This window comes from Neolamprologus brichardi, chromosome 11, assembly GCF_056152115.1.
Source record: "Neolamprologus brichardi isolate AB-2024 chromosome 11, ASM5615211v1, whole genome shotgun sequence".
NCBI classification, from domain to species: Eukaryota; Metazoa; Chordata; class Actinopteri; order Cichliformes; family Cichlidae; genus Neolamprologus; species Neolamprologus brichardi.
The window spans coordinates 14,873,397-14,891,275 of record NC_142114.1 but is presented as its reverse complement, the minus strand read 5'-3'; the positions used below and the strand labels follow the sequence as shown (position 1 = coordinate 14,891,275).

The window sequence follows — 17,879 nt, the reverse complement described above, 5'->3', positions numbered from 1 at the left end:
AGAAATATTAATTACAAGAATTTTTAAAATAAGAAATAAAAACGTTTTAAAATAAACATTAAACATCTGTTTTTAATATCTGTAGGGGAAAAGCAAGTTCAGGGAAACTCTTGTGAGGATATAGTAAGTGGGATATTGTAAGCTAGTAACGTAGAGCTTAACATAGATGTGTAAATCATAGATATTTATACATAAAACACACTTCAGACAAATACGTTTTGTGCATATCATTACTGTTTAATCTATCATATTTGTGAAGGACTACTTTAAGACGTAGAAAAATAACTGTGTTTTAAATGTTGCCACTAAACAGCAGAAAAAATGTGAATGTGAATAAAAATTTAAATGTCGTATTTCTGTATGAATGATAGAAAAATATTACCGGTAATATAACAAATAAAAACTGTTTAATTGTCATCAAATGGGAACTTCCTGACCTGGGATGAAAAAAAAAATACTCAAACCAGGAAGTGAAGCTCTTTGGATGTTAAAACCTCCAGAGCTATACCAGGAATAAACATATTTACAATCTGGTACAAAGAAAATGTTTGGTCTCCATTACTTTTCATTGAAAAGGCAGCATGTGTACAGGAAGCGAATCTTTACATAACCAACAAATTATGTTCCATTAGGGTCTAATTAAGTCATAATTAATGCAGTGGCTGCCTTTAGTTACTGGTGGCTACTGACAGGCTAATCGACTGCAGCTAATCGAGTCATAGAACTGGACTTCTAGATCATGTTTGTGGTGTTAAAGCAAATTTACCGCACTTCTCTGACAGCGGGAAATAGAACCATTTAGAGTGTGAGAATCTTTTAGTTTTGTTTTACTCACACTACTGTACAGTTTGACCTGTTCATGCTCTCTGCAGACTGATATACTTTAGATGGTCGCTTAGATAAGGTCTGCATGCTAAAAATGGGCCTCTTTAGCCTAGTGGTTGCTAGGACACATAATGACACCATGATGATATGGATAAAGCTCGTCAAGGGGCCTACAATGCATCTGTGTGGCAAATTTGTTTGCACAGATTTTTTGTATTATAGTAAGTTAAAACTAATTAGCACACATATGTGAGTGTGGACGCAAAAAACCTTTCTAGCATTAGTTACCATAATAACATAATCATTCATTACATTCTCTTTTAACTGGCTCCAAAAAGCCAAAGACACAACCGGCAAAATGCCAAAACCAAGACTTCAAAATCATCTCCAGGTCTATCTTTTAAATACAGTCTTGCTATTGTCCCTAACATCTTTATATACAGTTATACAAGAAACTAATGTTTAATAGGTGATCATTGTGGCATCTGGCAGTCTGCACTCATGCGTGACTGAAGGAGAGCTACAGGGGTTGCTGCGTTCTGTAAAGCTGCTACCGTACTGAGTGTTGAACTGTGCAGTATGTTCACATTACTAACATTAGTTATGGTTCACAGCAGAGGTGCTAGAGGTTTGTGCAGCGATATTGGTGAAAAAGCTGAGTGCACTTACAATAACACATCCTATAGCATGGTAATTTTGTATCTCTTTATAGCTCTCACATTTGCTTTACCATTGATGTTATCTTCTGTTGTTTTTTCCTGTAAGCCACAGTGCAGGACCCGACCACATCTGTAATGCACTTTAAACTCAAACCCAGCTTGGTCTTTTGTCACAATTTGGACTGAAAACCATCATAAAAGGAAACATGCCAGTTATAAAATCGTTCGTAGTAGATTCCTGGAAAATAACGATTTGGAAAATTCAGATTCCCCCGGATATCCTGAAGGAATTTACCAGACTGTTTATCTCACTTTTTTCCATCCTCTCAAAACTGTTCAAATTCCAGGACTAGCAGGAAGCCTGAATTTCAGTACTCGCTCTGCATTCTCTGTCCTTTCTGTTTCACTGACAGCTGCTAGACTGCGTCGGCCTTGCTCGACCTTTATGAAACAACAACACAAAACCACACAATGTAGCAGAATCTTGGATATATTTCTCTCTTCACCGTTTCTGGCGAAACACATACAAAGCAGAGCTCTTATATGAATACAGACACCAACATCGGAGCCTTCCATCACAGAAAAACTTACATATTCCTGTTCACAGCATCATGTCAAAATGCTGTCAGATGGATGTCAGCTTCTTTCCGGAGATGCCATTTGATCACAGCGAATGTAGACCGCAGTGCTTCAAGCAACAGATACATTAAATAAAAGCACGTGCACGCACACACTCCTGCTTACTGCTGTCTCTCAGCCATGCCTCTCCACTCACTGTATTTCTAATCAGGCATGGCAGAGGACACCTCCGGTCTCCCTGGTGCTCTGGGCTCTGCCTCTCTGTGTGAGTGTCTGTCAGTTTAGTTTATGTTGGGTGCTAGTCTCTTTGAAGTCTCTTTTAAACAGCCTGGTTTCATATGATGTTAAACAGACACACAACTCTCCATCGTTCTTATTAATCCATTAGCTTCCTCCATCTTTCTTTTAAACCTCCATCCTGGTCATCATGCACTCTCGTTCCCAGCCGCCCCACCCCCACTCCCTCCCGTTTCTCTCTTAGTGATGTTTTCTCCTTTCAATAGCGGTTGCCATCACTACTTCCCTACAAAAACACAATTTCCTCCTTCACATCCTTCTCTGTGTCTCTCTTCATCTCCCCCTCCTCTCCTTTTCTCCACAGGCTTAATCCCTCTTTAGAGATTGCACAACCACTATTTCTCACAACCATTTGGAAAAACTCAGCAAGAGGATCCAGCGCTTCACTCGCTTTAGAATTTATGACTACGAGCGAGGATCCTCCCTTCTAGGGATTTCATGTTTATATGTATAAAAGAATATTCAGAGGAAGGGAGGGAGATAATACTGTACGTGACTGAGGGCAAATGAAAGAGATGATGAGTGTTACTGATAAACACAAAGTTTGTCCTGCTAAATATGTTAAACTACAAACGTGGGCCCTCTGTATAGCAGTTTTGTTTTGTTTTTTAAAAATCATAATATACAACCAGGTGTATTTTGTTTCTAAAAGTGTCTAAAAACATGCTGCCTTTTTGAAGCTTCCTTAAGAAGAAAACCAGAGACGGTGTTATTCAGGTGTACGAGTTGTCCTTGGGTCATATAGGCTTGATAAGCTCAACAGTTTCCAAGACAACGCTGATGGGAGCGCTGATTTTCTGAACAGTCGTAATGCATCTCAATTGGAGCAGAACAAGGCTCGGGCTAACATTAGGGGAGGGAAATAGAAACAGAACACGGTGGCCTGAAGCCCCGTCTTCATGCTTCTCTAAGGAGTACACAGTCGCCTGAGGCAAATCAGCTGGGCTCGCTTAATATCCAGATCATAACCTTGACTGCAGAATATAGACTGGTCCCGTCGAGGAAATAAAAAACCCCAAGTACTGGGACACGACTGAGAGAGAGTGAAAGAGACCTGCCATCAGTTAACAAAAGAAAGGGAGAGAAAATACACGCCCTGCCCATCTGACAGTGGACTTAAAAAACATACCGAGCACTGTACCTCTATGGCATATTGCTGTCTTCACCATGAGTTACAGTCATTGTATGAAATGAAGACAATTCAGACTAATGCAAAATCCAAGACACTTTAATGAACAACCCAGAAAACACACGCACACACACACACACACACAAAGAATTTGTTTAGGCTGCAATCTATAATTAATTAACCACAAGATTCATTGGTGACAGTGTTTTAGTTAATATTAGTGCAAGCCTGTAGAGCTCGAAGAAATCAATCATCACTTAAAAATCCCCCATGAGTCAAAATATCATTTTCCCAGTCCAATCACGACATGCTCTTAGCTGCATCAGTGGAAATAGATAAGGGAGATGGAAACAGTGTCAGAAAGGGGCAGAGGAGGTCAACTCAATCCTGTTTGCTGCGTAGATGTTCTCTGCTCCAGCGGAAAATACATGCAAAGTTAGCTAAACTAGTTTCTGAACTAAAAGCTACAAACTCTAAGGCACTAAAACAGGTTCAACTTTCTATTAATGTAGCATGTCAGGAGTCGGGCAGCTGCTCTGCAGGTGGACAGGACTGCGTTATTAATAGGTTATGAGCGAGGCTCTGGGATTGATTACCGATTTATGTTCTACATTTTTTCTCAGTTTTGAATTTTTTTTTTCATTCAGACTAATATATTTAAAATTTGAATGGGTCTCAATGATCAGTGTTAGGTGTTTATTTAGAAAAACTCTTATACTTTTTAAAGCACCTCCACAAACTGGCTTACTCACTCTGATTGTCTTCCACATGCCACATGAATCCTTAATGATTTTAACTTGGTGGACATTATTGTCCATTGTTTTGTTATTATTATTATTTTTTTACTCATGTGTGACCTTTGTTTTGAAAGGGGCTTAAAATAATAATAATTATTATTATTTATATACACTCACCGGCCATTTCATTAGGTATACCTGCTTTAACAGTAATCTATTGGGATTTTCCCACTAAACCATGTGGGGTTTACAAAGAATGGTCTGAAAACAAGAAAAGATTGAGTGAGCAGCAGTTCTCTGGGTGAAAATGCCTTGTTGATGTCACAGATTATAAATAACGTATGGTTGAACAGCAATATTGATAATGGCCTTGCTTTGGCCTAAATACTGATATTAGTAACGATCTAAAAGAAATCAATACACCAAAATCAAAATGGTGCTATTCTCTTTGCAGTGATGGTTGTCGCGGCATTTCAGCATGAAAGTCACCTCACTAAAAGAAAAAGGTGCCACTTAGAGAACATTTCATGATTTCCACATACCATCTAATAATTAAGATTAACCTGAGCACAGAAAAGGAGTGCCCAACATCAGCTGATGTCATCTCAGACACAACATTTCCAATTTCACAACACTCACAACAACAACAACAACTAAATCAAGCCAGCAGACGTTCTTAAACACAGCAGCGCTCAGCTGAAACAGGCCCTGCTTCAGTTGTTTAGTTTCATTTTCCCGTCAGTTCTATAGTCTGGTTGTTTTCCTGAGATGTGGAGCCTGGGGCTTTTTTATCCCCACTACAGAGCTGAGAAATATCAGACCGCACGTACTACTAAGCCACTTGTGTAAGCAGAGTCAACCCCCCAGTATTATCAATGCCTGGTTCCTGACCTTATTTATTGAAAACATTCCCCTGAGCAAACCCAAATTGGCTTTTTACCAAATCACGGTATTACTGGCCACATTTACACTCTACACACTCTAATTAATCAGCACATACGCCACAAAACAATGGTAAAATCTTCGCATGCTTTATTGATTTTTTAGAAAGGCTTTCGATTCCATTTTGCTAGAGGGTTTAAATTAAAACATTCTCTAAATAAGCACAGCAGGTAGACGTTTGAAAACAATTAAGTCAACGTAAAGTCTTATTCGAATGACCATCAGTACATGAGGAATGCAGAGGTTGTCAAGAATCCTAATCCATAATTTCTAATGTCAAAGAAAATCTTTTTTGTGTGTGTTTGGTATTTTATCAAGACTTCTTTTCTGCTTCTTTAAACACAGCATGGAAAGTCATTCACATAAAGGTCAAGATGAAACCTCTCATGTATGATGGAATGGCTGATATATATGATAGTATCTTTCAACAGTCTCAACAGTTTTATGTGGCAACCTATAAATAGCTCACTCTTCACCGAGGGGCCAGACAGATTTCAATCAATATTTGTCAAAAAATAGCCCACATATAAGCCTGAGGACTCATATCATTATTCAAGCTTAATGTCAAAGGCCTGCATTCAAAATATAAAATTAGATTCACAAGTTTAAGTATTATTAATGTTTTAAAGCACCAGAAATAAAAGCAACTGCTGTGGAGAATAACCCATTTCACTCTAATGTTTACTTTGTTTTTGGATGGCAACTAGATTTTAGTTATTGATGCATGAACAGGTTCATGTTAATGTTCCTGCAGGTAAAGGTGGGGCTGACTTGAACCATTTCACATACTGCTGGGTAGCGTGTGAATTCCCCTTTGGGCATGTTAGTTATTTCAAGCTAAGCACAGACCTTGCTTTTCCTGTGCGAGGTGTCCCTCCCACACAGATGTGCGAGGGTAATTTCTAAATCGGACAAGTTATGCTGGTAATACCAGTCCTGAGCAAACTGGGCTCATATCAGTAATAAAAGCAGAATAAAAATTGGAAGAGGCTAATGAAGGGGAAAAAATGAAAGAAGAAAAAAAAAGCAGGGACAAAAACAGCACTTCAGCCTCCAGCAGCAGTATTGACAGTCAACGACAATGAATTTAAAATCATGAGCTAACAAAAAAGCCCAAATCTCAGGAAAACAAATAGAAATTCAAATTAGGAAATACCCAATGCAGTCAGCACCTGGCGTTTAAAAACACTGCTTTGGTAAACTATCATCTGGCAGTGAATGCACTGAAACAAAAAGCATTTTTGGCATTTAGGAGAAAATCAGAAACGTCAGCTATCTCCCAAGTTAAGTCAAACCTGTCTTGGGCGGACCATCAGCTGTTAAGAGATCACTAGATGTCAGCTACCCATCAGAGTCCTGCATGCAAAAATCTGCAGGTCCATAATAAACATCCCAGGTAATACCCACTGATTAGCAACACTGAAAAAAGAACACCTGAAGTCACAATGCACAAGGACCAAAGGAACCTTTTTTACAATTCTAAAGACATAAAAACCTTTAGCACTTCCTCCAAACTACGTGGGGCATCAACATGAAAATCAAAGCAAATTAAATCTGGCAATATTTTTTGGACACAATCCTTGGTCACGGATCAACATAAGCTGCAGGCACAAATGATCTATTAGCTGGGTTTTGTAAGTAGTACAGGGAGGAAGCCTCTGTCTACAGCTAACAGCTACTTGTAAACTTAACACACAAAGAAAGAAGTCATTTTTAATGCTGAGTTATATTGGTTTCAGTTGCATGTCTCATTTCCAACTCAACTGTCCTACTGGCATTGGGAATGCAAGCAGAAAACACTCTAAAGAAATGTAGTTCTCAGGGGACCACACCTGTGAGTCGTTAAACCTTGGGGAGCCCCCAGAAGTGTATTAGTCAGAACGTACCATTACTGAAATAAACCTCAACACTGTTCAACCTCAGACCAACATGGCCTTCCAATAACCAAAGAAAGTATTTTTGGATACTCCCTTATTTCCCATGGGTTTGTCACAGTGGATGGATCTGCATGTTTGACTTGGCAAAGATTTCCTGGAGCAACCCTCCCATTTATCTGGGCTTGGGACCAGCACTAGGAGTGCATTAGCTTGTGACCCCCTGAGGCTGGGTTTGTATCTCCTCCAAAAACAAATCAAGGTAAACTAAATTATTAAAGTGATAAAAAATGTGTATCTAGAACAATAGGTAAACCAAATGCAATTGGTAATTGTCCCTAAAGCATGAATATAAATTGGTAGAGTAACATAAACTGTCTGAAATGCAAAACATAAACAGTTCCTGATGAAATACAGACTAAGCGAACACAGTCTAGCCACAGAGAACCAGTGACACAAGAAAGCTGGCCTATGAACCGAGGAAGAGGCACCACAGAACAGTTCTTCTTAAAATATAACAAATAATATCAGAGCTGAAAACCAAATTTGGTTTGTGAATCTTCACATCGGTGGATGACAGTGAAAAACAGCTGATTCTGTTAGTTGAGGGACCTGCAGCATCTATCTAAACTATCTATTGGGGTTTGTGATACAGCCTCAAAAATCATATTACAATATTTAAAGAAAATTTACAATAATGATAATTCTAACAATATAGGACAAATAAAATGCTGATAAAACCTTTTCCATCCTTCTTTTCCAATGAGCTACTGTCATTGATGACAAACTACCTTATTCAAAGTGTGAATCTTTCGCCACAAGGTGAAAGCAGAAGCAGCATTAGAGCATAATAGTAGTGACACAGCATTATACATAGTGACACAGCATAAGTCAAATACTGGTGGTGGAGTTGTCCCTGTAATTCTAAGTATAACACAACCTGCACATCACCACCTGATAGTATCTCCTCCTCCTGTACGTTCATACCCTGGTTTTGCATGATGGTGTCTTTTTGCCCCAAGTGATATAACAAGTTAGTTTCTACGTTTATCAGGAACAGTTTTCTCGTATATTTTGCAAAGCAATTTTTTTGTTGGAGTTTGTTGAAATAGCTTCCTTTTTACCAAATCAGAGTTTGAGATCCAGCTCTCTATGTCAGACATGCCTGTTCTTATCAAGTTGTTGTGCTCACTAAGGAAAATAGATGCTTTTTATATCCCATAAAAATGTATTTCCCATATTATCACAGAGGATTTATCCCTACTACTTACATAAAACATTGTTAAAAGTTTTAAAAATCAGTTTAAAATACAAAGAGGAGTACAGAGAGAACTGCCCATGGCAGCGTAAAAGTCCCAGCTAAAATTGATTACCAATGCAAAACTTGGCTCACAAGCAAAGTGGAATTAAATACTTCAATCTCCAATCACTGGGGCCTTTTTGGCCAAAATCAATATACATTACTGTCACGAGGGGTGTTCCCCTGATGGTTGGAAAGAGAGTGGAGCTTTTTTTGTACACGTATTAAAATAAATTGATCACAACACACCTAAGAACACATAAATGACTGCATCATCTTGGTGGTCCGTTTGATGTTAGTATGTAGTAAATGATCTTTTAACAACTATTAACTTTTTTGCACTTGCCTCGCAAAAATGCAAAGGTACACACAGTGGAGGCTTTGATCACACTGACTGGCACAAATAATACAACAGTTTACACAATTAAAACACCATCACAGGCTGTGTGTTAATTGGTGTTAACACATACTCACACAGAAACTCCCTAATCACCCTGTAATACCTAAAGTCTGAACCATTAGGCCCAGTGGGTTTGTGTGTCTGGTCTCCCCTCTTTTCTACTATTACAGCTGCTGCTATTCCTACTATAACTCATGCCAAGCAGGAGGGATTAACGAGTCTCTGACAACACAGCTGGATTTCTCTGCCTACTAACCACTTTAACAATATGCTTTGATTTTTTATACGAAAAATTGTAATATTTCTAAGACTATGTTACAGTGCAACCTTGCAATTTTGTGGCTGCTTTCATCTGTAAAATGTCTTACAGTACCTTAGGCAAAAAAAAGGAAAGAAAATGTCTTTAAAGTTTATATCTGAAGCTACTTGGAAGAGAACTGCATTGCAGTCTATTAAGCATGACTTCTTAATAGACTATACCATGTCAGCATGTCTATTTCCCCAGCACATAATATGTGATATATTTGTCATATTCTTTGGACTTTTGTGGAGCTACTGGTCAATTTTCATACATACACACAATGTAAAAACCAATGTGCAGACATATGTTTAGCTGCCCCCCGAGTAACACACAATAACAAAAAATCAAAGGTTAACTAGGCTCTGATAGCTCACTGCATTAAAGTATCTGTTGTGTTACACCATTTCTAATCTGTATTATAAAGCACACAGACATACAAGAGTAAACAACAACAACAACAACAAGGAATCAGGAAACATACTTTGTATTGTTGCATTGCATTGTTTGCATTATGTTGCATTGATGGTTCTTTTGCAACCCTCTTTTCATCGTTATGCCATTGTTATGATTTTTAGCATTATTGATAATCAGTGTTCTGACTTTCTCACTCCCATTTTAGAACCAAACACAGCAGCGCTTTAAGTGTCGTTTAAAATTCCTTAAGAAAACTCTAATGCAATCTTCACATTAACTGAATTTCTCTGGAACAGAAAAAGCTTGATAAAAGTTGATTTATAGTTGCTGTTACAGCAGCTGATAAGATCAAAGAAACATCCCAACAGAGTTATGTGCCAAAGGTAGTTTGGATTTTTCAAATACGGTAACAAATCAGATATAATAAAGCTCTGTAAATTTTAGAGAAGGGCATTGCTGGATGTCAGCAACAGGGGGGAAAGGGGAACCACAGAAGCCAATAACACTAATGTAGTGTTGCAAATGAATCTTCTGCTAACATTAACTTCCCACACTGACACAATATGACACATTTTGCCTTTGGATTTTCAGATTTGACTCATCTCTGTATTTAGCACGTTACCCTTTTTCACACATAGCCACCAGACAGTAAATAGCCATAAAGAGAGCAACGTGCTGCAAAGACACGCATCACTATTTTGGGGACTTTCTTTTAGTTTTGACACATTTATAGGCACAAAATTGATAACAGGAGCAATTTACAAACTAATCGCTGATTTCAATCCTTACTTATGTACCTATGACCCTTAATTTTTGTTTTTCAACAATTGTTTAACAACACTTTAATTAGAATACTTAAACTTGTGTATACAAATAGTGTGCTAGTATAATAATGTGTGACAATGGCATAAATTTGTTCAAGGGTTCAACACACAGAGCATAAACAATAGATCATAGCAAAGTCTGAAATATGAAGACAATACGAGACAGTTACATAACTGTTACAAGCTGTTTCTATGACGCATTAATGAGTTACTGATAGTAAAAAATGAGAGAAATAAGTGATATGAGATCGGATGAAGCAGTGCTCTCCTACATTCATTTTACAGTTGTAATAATACTCTAGCTATTATTCTTGTTATGTCTTCATTTCTCATTCTTTCTTTTTACTCTTCTTTAACTTGACCTCATTTTTATTTTCTTGTTTTTTTTAATCACTGTTGTATATATATAAAGACTTTGCCCTCACAATGAGCCTGTGGCACTTTAACTATTTTGTTTATTTATTTCAAACTATACTTTTTTTTTTTATCCTACTATGGTAACAATGTAGCTTCCCTTGTGGGATCAATAAAGTATCTATCTGTGTAGCTATGTATATTCTTCATTAAATATAGCTGCTGTAACTTGGGCTTTCTACATGATTGCACAGCTGAATGAGGCTAATAAATGGGGACCCCACCATGCAGCTTACAAAGAATTGCATGCACCGCTCCCGCTGCCCGCTTCACTCAGGCAACAACAAGGCAGACCCACCTCTCCAATGGAAAGCCTTTCACTTAGCTAACCTCTTTGACAAAGGCAGCAGAAATGCAACATGAGCACCAGAATTGACTCAAAGTGAATGCAAATGTGCCTAATTTGCAATCAAAAGGGTCAGCACTCAAAATCAAAAGAGGCACTTTGCTGTTAATGGGGTGCTGAGGTTTATGTTTGACAATGTAACATGTAATTTCTCAAAAATAGTTTAAGCACACATTTTGATTTTGTCCGTAGGTGAATAAATCTAGTTTGTAGTATACATCAGGATCATATGGGGTGCAATGTTAAAAGGAGGTTATATTTAGACTGAATTTTATCCACTGAACTTCTCTTGTTAAAGAAATTGGATTTTTCAACCAGAAGATAGACTGGCTTATTAAAGCAAAGAAAGGGTCACCATAGGGGAGCTGAGGTCAGTAAAAGAAAAAAAAAGAAAAAGTTACATATGCATGAACCAGTAAATATGTTTAATATATCCAGTTCAATACACAGTACAATAAAAAAAAACTCAGCCCTTTAGGTTTCAATATGAACAACCCTATCTACAAAAACGGTCGTGTTAACTGTTCTTTGTTGCATCACTTTGTGTAGCTATTCCTTAATTCGTACCTTTCAAAGTGAGTTAAGGGGTCTCTGGTCAGATGTGCAGGGTGCTCCACCAGTAGAGGGGGCGGAGCTTCAGAGATCCCACTTCCTCCTTTGCTCGTCACTCATACATGCTCCTTGAAGAGAAAAGAGAAATAAATTTAGAATAAATATTTATTGTGCTAAGGATGTTAAAAGACACCAAACATGCTGGCTAGAGGAAACTCTTATGCAATCTTGAAACTAGAATAAGGAAATGCTTTAAAACAGCTCTTCATTTATTTATTGTTTTCAAAATTCATGCATCGTACATAGGGAGCGTATTTTTTCAAATGCCTGGGAAAGGAGACATTTTCTGATCTATTAAAAAAACCACAGGAAGCCAAAAACACACTTCTTTGCTTTGCATGTACAATAATGGTGCTATTCTTTCCTGTAAGATTACAAAGTTAGCGACACAATCTCACAAGGCAAGCTCCCACTCAGCAAATTATGCAAATGAGTCATGATTCAGTCAAACGTGCCAGTATAGTGGACTTTGGAAAATTCTCAGTCAATTAAAAATTGGCATCCAAGGTCCGCATCTCTTTTTATTATGTCATAAACCAATCATCGTTCCTCTTTCCAGCGGAAATCTAAAGGTCAAACATGACCAAAGACGCCGCCAGCTTCGCAGCAGGATAAAAAAAGCAAGCGGGAAAACAGAGGGATGATGGGGATGATGGGGTGGAGGGAAGCAGGGATAGACAACTGACGAATTCTCAGAACTGCTCATTTCACTGGATTAATCTGCTATTTTTGAAAAGTCCACAGAGAGCAGAGATGAGAGCGAATATGACTCAGAGTGGGCCTGTGTGTATGCGGGTCTGCGTGTCCTTCAATCCGGCCCTTGGCCTACTTTAAAGCCAAGTCATCATTCTGGTCCACTGGGGCCTCATATTGCCAGCCAGTGTATATATGTGTATATTGAGGAATTGTATTACAAAAGCAGCCATACCATAAATCTCTTCCTGCCAGCCCACACACTTCTGCATTAGTGAGTGTGAGGAGGCTGTGCTGCAGTGCAGGTATGCCTCAGTATGAGAAGAGCCGTGGCCACCAAAGGTGTCTGCCTGTCTCCTTCTGGGTGAGTCATCAATCCTCATCTCTCTCTTACTTTATCTCTCATATACGTCGTAAGCCGTCTCTCTGTCTGCCCTTCTTTTCTCACTCTTTACATGATTTAAATGAACCTCCACGAAGTTTGAGTGGAATGTAATTCATCTGCAAATTGGAAGCAGGACAAGCAAGAGCTTCTAAAAATACTCATCAGATTCCCCTGACAATGACAAAATAAAACTACAGAACACCCACCACACACTCACACATGACCACACAACACTGCAGTGCAAATAGCAACGCTCTCTGTCTTTGTCTGTGCAAACCTCTTGCTCTTTTTAAAGTCAGAATGCTTTCTACCTGTCTCATTCTCTGCGAGTTTATGAGCGCTACATGTCTGGGTGGAAAAAAAGATGACAAAAACCACAAAACCCAAGACGGCAGACAGCAAGCACAGCAGTGATGATGAGAGAATGAATATTGTGAGAAAAGTGTCTGGCAGTAGTGCCCTTTGTAACGCTCGTGATAATAAACTAATGTGAAAATCTAAATGAGAGAAAGCCTCAGTGTTTGTGAAGTTTTGAATGACTGTTTTTTACAAATGTAATCTTGACTTTGTACCTTTACAACCACAAAATGATTTCGTAATAGATACTCCTGCTACCAAAGCATGCCCCATTTCAGAAATGAAGCACACACAAACACACTGTTCACAAGGCATAAAATATAGTGGCACATTGTTTTGGCTTACATATGGACAGAAGTATGAGGCAGAGAAAGTGAGCATGCATGGACTCGTCCAAACACTGGCAAACACACAGTTGTGCCAGTGAAATCTGACATTATGTAAACCAACACAAGAACCCTAATCCAGAGAGCAGAAAGAGAAGTCTATGCTGTGAGTGTCCACTTTGTTGCATGCTAAGAGGTGTGATGTGGTTGTGAAGGCCGAACACATAAATTTTCCTTACTTATAGTAAGGAACTTTTTTATTTATGTTTGGGGATAAAGCCATTTATTTTTTTCTTGCTGCACCAAAATCATACCAGCTTTTACCTTCGGAAATGAGATAACTCCAAAACACGGCCTGCATATATTGTAGCACTGACACTGCTATGCACATGAGCCAGATGTGACTGAGCCAGTTTTACTGCAGTGAGCTAATTTTATCGCTGTAAGGCCTTACATAAAAATATGGGAAAATGTATCTGATTATGGCTGATGCATTGTAAAAAATAAAATAAAAAAAGCAGCAAAAAAAAATTTTCTGGCACAACTTCACCTGCTTCCAAGGTGCATGGAGAGGATGAAAGAAATCACATAGCCAACAGGTTTCGGCTTGTGGCCTTCATCAGGGTCATCATGACCCTGATGAAGGCCACAAGCCGAAACACGTTGGTCAATTATTAAAGTTAATTTTAAAGTTTATTAACTAAGGTCAATTAATAATTGACGCGTTGGTCAATTATTGTTGTTGTTATAAGTTGTTCATCTTCCCTCAAGTGTTGCTGGAGTTCCTGCTAAAAAAAAAAAAGAAAAGAAAAAATAAAGAAAGAAAGAACAAATTGCACAATGTACATAAAAAATACATAAAAATTTAAAGTACAGTTGAAAGTTGGTGTTTTAGTACTAATATATGAAGGATGTCAATGAGTGAATTTGGCAAAAGAAATTCCTCTCCCAAAGGTAGGCTTTTGTGAAGGCAGATCTCCTACTACAGACACCACAATCAGTATCAGGAGGCAAAAGGTTTGTGCATTTCTAATTTTCTGCAGTCTTTGCCATTCCTTTGTTTTGTACACCTCCCTTCTTCTTTGTTCCAGCTGTGAACCAAACCAGAGAATGCAGGATAGGAGCCAAAAGGCTGTGTCTTCATCCCACCCTACTCTTGCCTCTATCTCAGTCCCTACAGAACACCCTCTGTTATTAATTCAGTGTAACAGTCTCTTCTCCCACTTAGGCCTCTTTCCATTCAGCTTGACCCGACGTAATTCCTGTCGTAAATCCAAAATACCAGTGACTCAGGCGGACTAACAAATGCAGAGGTGAGGAGGTGCTCATGTGCGGACTAATGAAGAGATTTCTGCACGCAAGCATAAAAGGTTCTCTCTCTGTAAGCAAGACATTTTGCAGAAAGAGAATATCATAAGGTCCAACATGACACCTTGCAAGATAAAGCTGGCATGCTAAAGCGTGACAGCTGCAGCCAAACAAGGTTGAGGAGCTCTGGAACAACCTTTGTTCTGGACAATTTAGAGTGCAGTGTGGGTACAGCTAAAACTAACAGACAGTCAAATCAGTCTTTCACAATCCCCCAAAGCTCAGTGTGAGCACACTGTGATCAACCAGCCATGTCTAAGCATTAGACCTAACTGTTCCCCTCTTTCCAAAGACTGCCACAGAAAGTCACAGAGTAGAGGGGAGACACTCATAGACAGGAAGAATGGCCTCTTCTTTTAGACTATGTGATATGATTATGTGATAGCTTAGTAAGAGCATGAAGAATGTGTGTGTGTGTGTGTGTGTGTGTGTGTGTGTGTGTGTGTGTGTGCGTGCGTGTGATATGCGACTCTGTTTGTAGCATATGCTGTAACAATGGGAGCTTAAAGATGGCATCTTTGGTCTTAGCAACAACAAACAGTGCTGTGCCAATCCTGAACAAACTACAACTTCCGTCCAAATCCTTTCAGCATTCCCTTTGACCTCTTGCTCTGTCAATCACCTCGTGGTTCAAGTGGTGTGGGAAAGGAAGGCTTTACAGGGCCTGAAGCACACCATACACACACAAAAACCAAATCAATGCTAAATAGGGACTAGAGGAAAGGCAACAAAAGATGACAACAACATTATCACAAGTGATTGCAGCCGTAGCTCACCATTTCTGACATCTTTCCAGGGGAAGCCCAGGAGGGAAAAACAGGAATGCCAAGAATAGCGTGAGGAGAAAATAGGTAAGATGCAGCTGGCCCAACATCCCTGAACATGTCATACGTATCCTGGATGAAACAGCTCACCATTTTGCCTCTTTTGCTTACCTTACTAATGACGTGCATTGGGACCTACATGCCTATTTCTTCCACATATACAACTTGCACTTGCAGAGGAAGGCGGGTGTAGGAAGAGGAAGAAAGAGGAACCAAAGGACAGACAGAAAAGGACAGAGCGTGTAACAGAAAGACAGAGATCTGCTTCCTGTTTACTGACGGCAGAGATTGCAGGAAACAAAGCACCAGGCCACAAGACTGTTAACAGTAGTGACAATACACACAGCACAGATACACACTACCTTCCCTCTTCTGTGTCCTGAGTGATTAGACAGGCCAGATTTATCATCAACTTCCCCATCCATCTCTGTGTATCTTGGTAACATCTGGATGCTTGTGATTTGTTCTTGGTTTATATCTCCCTTCTGCCCTTGTTCTAGCCAGCCGCCGTGCTAACAGGATCAAGCTTAAGCGCATGCACACCCCCAGCTGTGTGCACAAATGCTCCCGGCAACATTCACCAATCTAAGACAGACTTCCTAGCAATTCCACATGGCAGTGCAATGCACTGCTTTTGTGGTTTAGTCAAAGTGTGGATTTAATGCAGTTTCCTATCACATGAGCTAGCTTTTAGCCACACTCACTGCAAATACATTGTAATTTCTGGAAAAATATCTTTGGAAATACTTGAAAAGAAAAATGAGAAGTATTTATAATTACATTATGAAATTTAGAACACATTTCTATCTTATGATTCAGTCACACTAGAGTAAAAATAGGATGGCAAACTCCTTATGACTAGTGACTCAGTGGTTGCCTTTTTTTCTGTTGGAGTGCAAGCAATGCAAGCATACAGGCAACCTAGTAAGAGACAACCTGTCTGAAACCAATTGCAGCCCCACTCACTGATCACAATCATTCAAAGACAGACTGGCGATGGGTTGCCAATATTTGGTGTCTACTTCAAAAATGCAAACATACTGCCAACACATCACAATAAGAGTGAGGCAGTCTGTCTAGATAAGTGCAGTTTGTGAGACACATTTCTTTGAAACAGACTCGACTCAACTAGTTGCCAACTTGTTGTGTTGTGGTTCTGTTCCTATATAAAAGCAAGACTGGTAAGCGTTCATTTCATTTTGGTTTGGGCAGAATGTACGAAATTAATGTGAATTTCCAATTGAAATGCAATTTTTGCCAATTTATCAGTTACAACTGCTGTATTATCACAAAAAGATTGCAGATAACTGCCAACTTAGTTCCATTCAATAGCAAACTGACAGCAAACTGACTCCGTCTTGTTGCCACGTTAGTTTAACAGTGTCACACAAGTTGCTTAGAAGACAGCAACTGAATGCAAGTGGTTGCAGACCTGGTTCCTGTCTTCAAAGCAACCATTTCAAAGCAACCTAGGCAACAAGATCAAAAGTGGACTGCACACGGTCAAAATAATTTTGGTTTCCAACCACCATATGACTAGCATTAAGAGAGTTGCCTCTCATTTATCCACTCTCTCTCGCTCTCTTTCTGAAAATAAGCTCTGTGCAGCCCCGTAGAAAATAATTCAACAGCAGGGATGTTGGACTGGTGATGTTGTTGACTGATTGCTTACGCCGTGTTTATAAGAACTGTACTGGATGAAAATATTTTTGGAAATGTTAGCAGCAGACTTCCAATTGCAGCTGTGTTTTTGGCATTGAGAACAACTGAACTGCACTCACAAATGTTCTTATCTTTTAGCAGTTGGCTCCACTTACTCTTAGCATAAGGAAGTGCAAATCAGCACAAAAACAGCAGAAAACTAAACAGTTCTGGAGGCATAAACAAGATCCCTTCTCTACAATACATACATATAAACAGCACAGGTGGCATGGAAAAGCATGTTTGGTCCATAGAAGTAGGGCTGTTATGAATACAATCGGATCCAGAATAGCGAATACTGAAATCCGAACATTCGTGTTTTTATAACCACTTTCTGACAAAAATTAGAAAACACATAAACTAAAGAGTCTGAGGTTAAGATGCATGAAAGAAATCATCTCAGAAAGGAAGTTAACAAAGACATTTTGTCCCTTCTAATGTCCTCCTCTGACAGTGCACAGCCTCTGTGCAGGTGTTGCTGCTCTCTGCTTTCGGTCACTAGGTGAACAGAGGAGATGAAGAGAGAACCGGAGGGCAAGACATCTGCTCACAGAATAGCAGTGTCCACAGAT

At 39.1% G+C, this 17,879-nt stretch overlaps 1 protein-coding gene across 2 annotated transcripts in view; it reads right to left on the bottom strand.

Moving 5' to 3' along the window:
- The window catches only part of galnt1 (UDP-N-acetyl-alpha-D-galactosamine:polypeptide N-acetylgalactosaminyltransferase 1), a 53,011-nt gene that overhangs the window by 25,071 nt on the left and 10,061 nt on the right, over nucleotides 1–17,879 (bottom strand). For both annotated transcript variants that reach the window (XM_006801337.3, XM_087848171.1), the window contains exon 2: nucleotides 11,609–11,721. The gene's annotated coding sequence lies outside the window, so the exon portion shown is untranslated. The remainder of the gene's footprint in view (nucleotides 1–11,608; nucleotides 11,722–17,879) is intronic.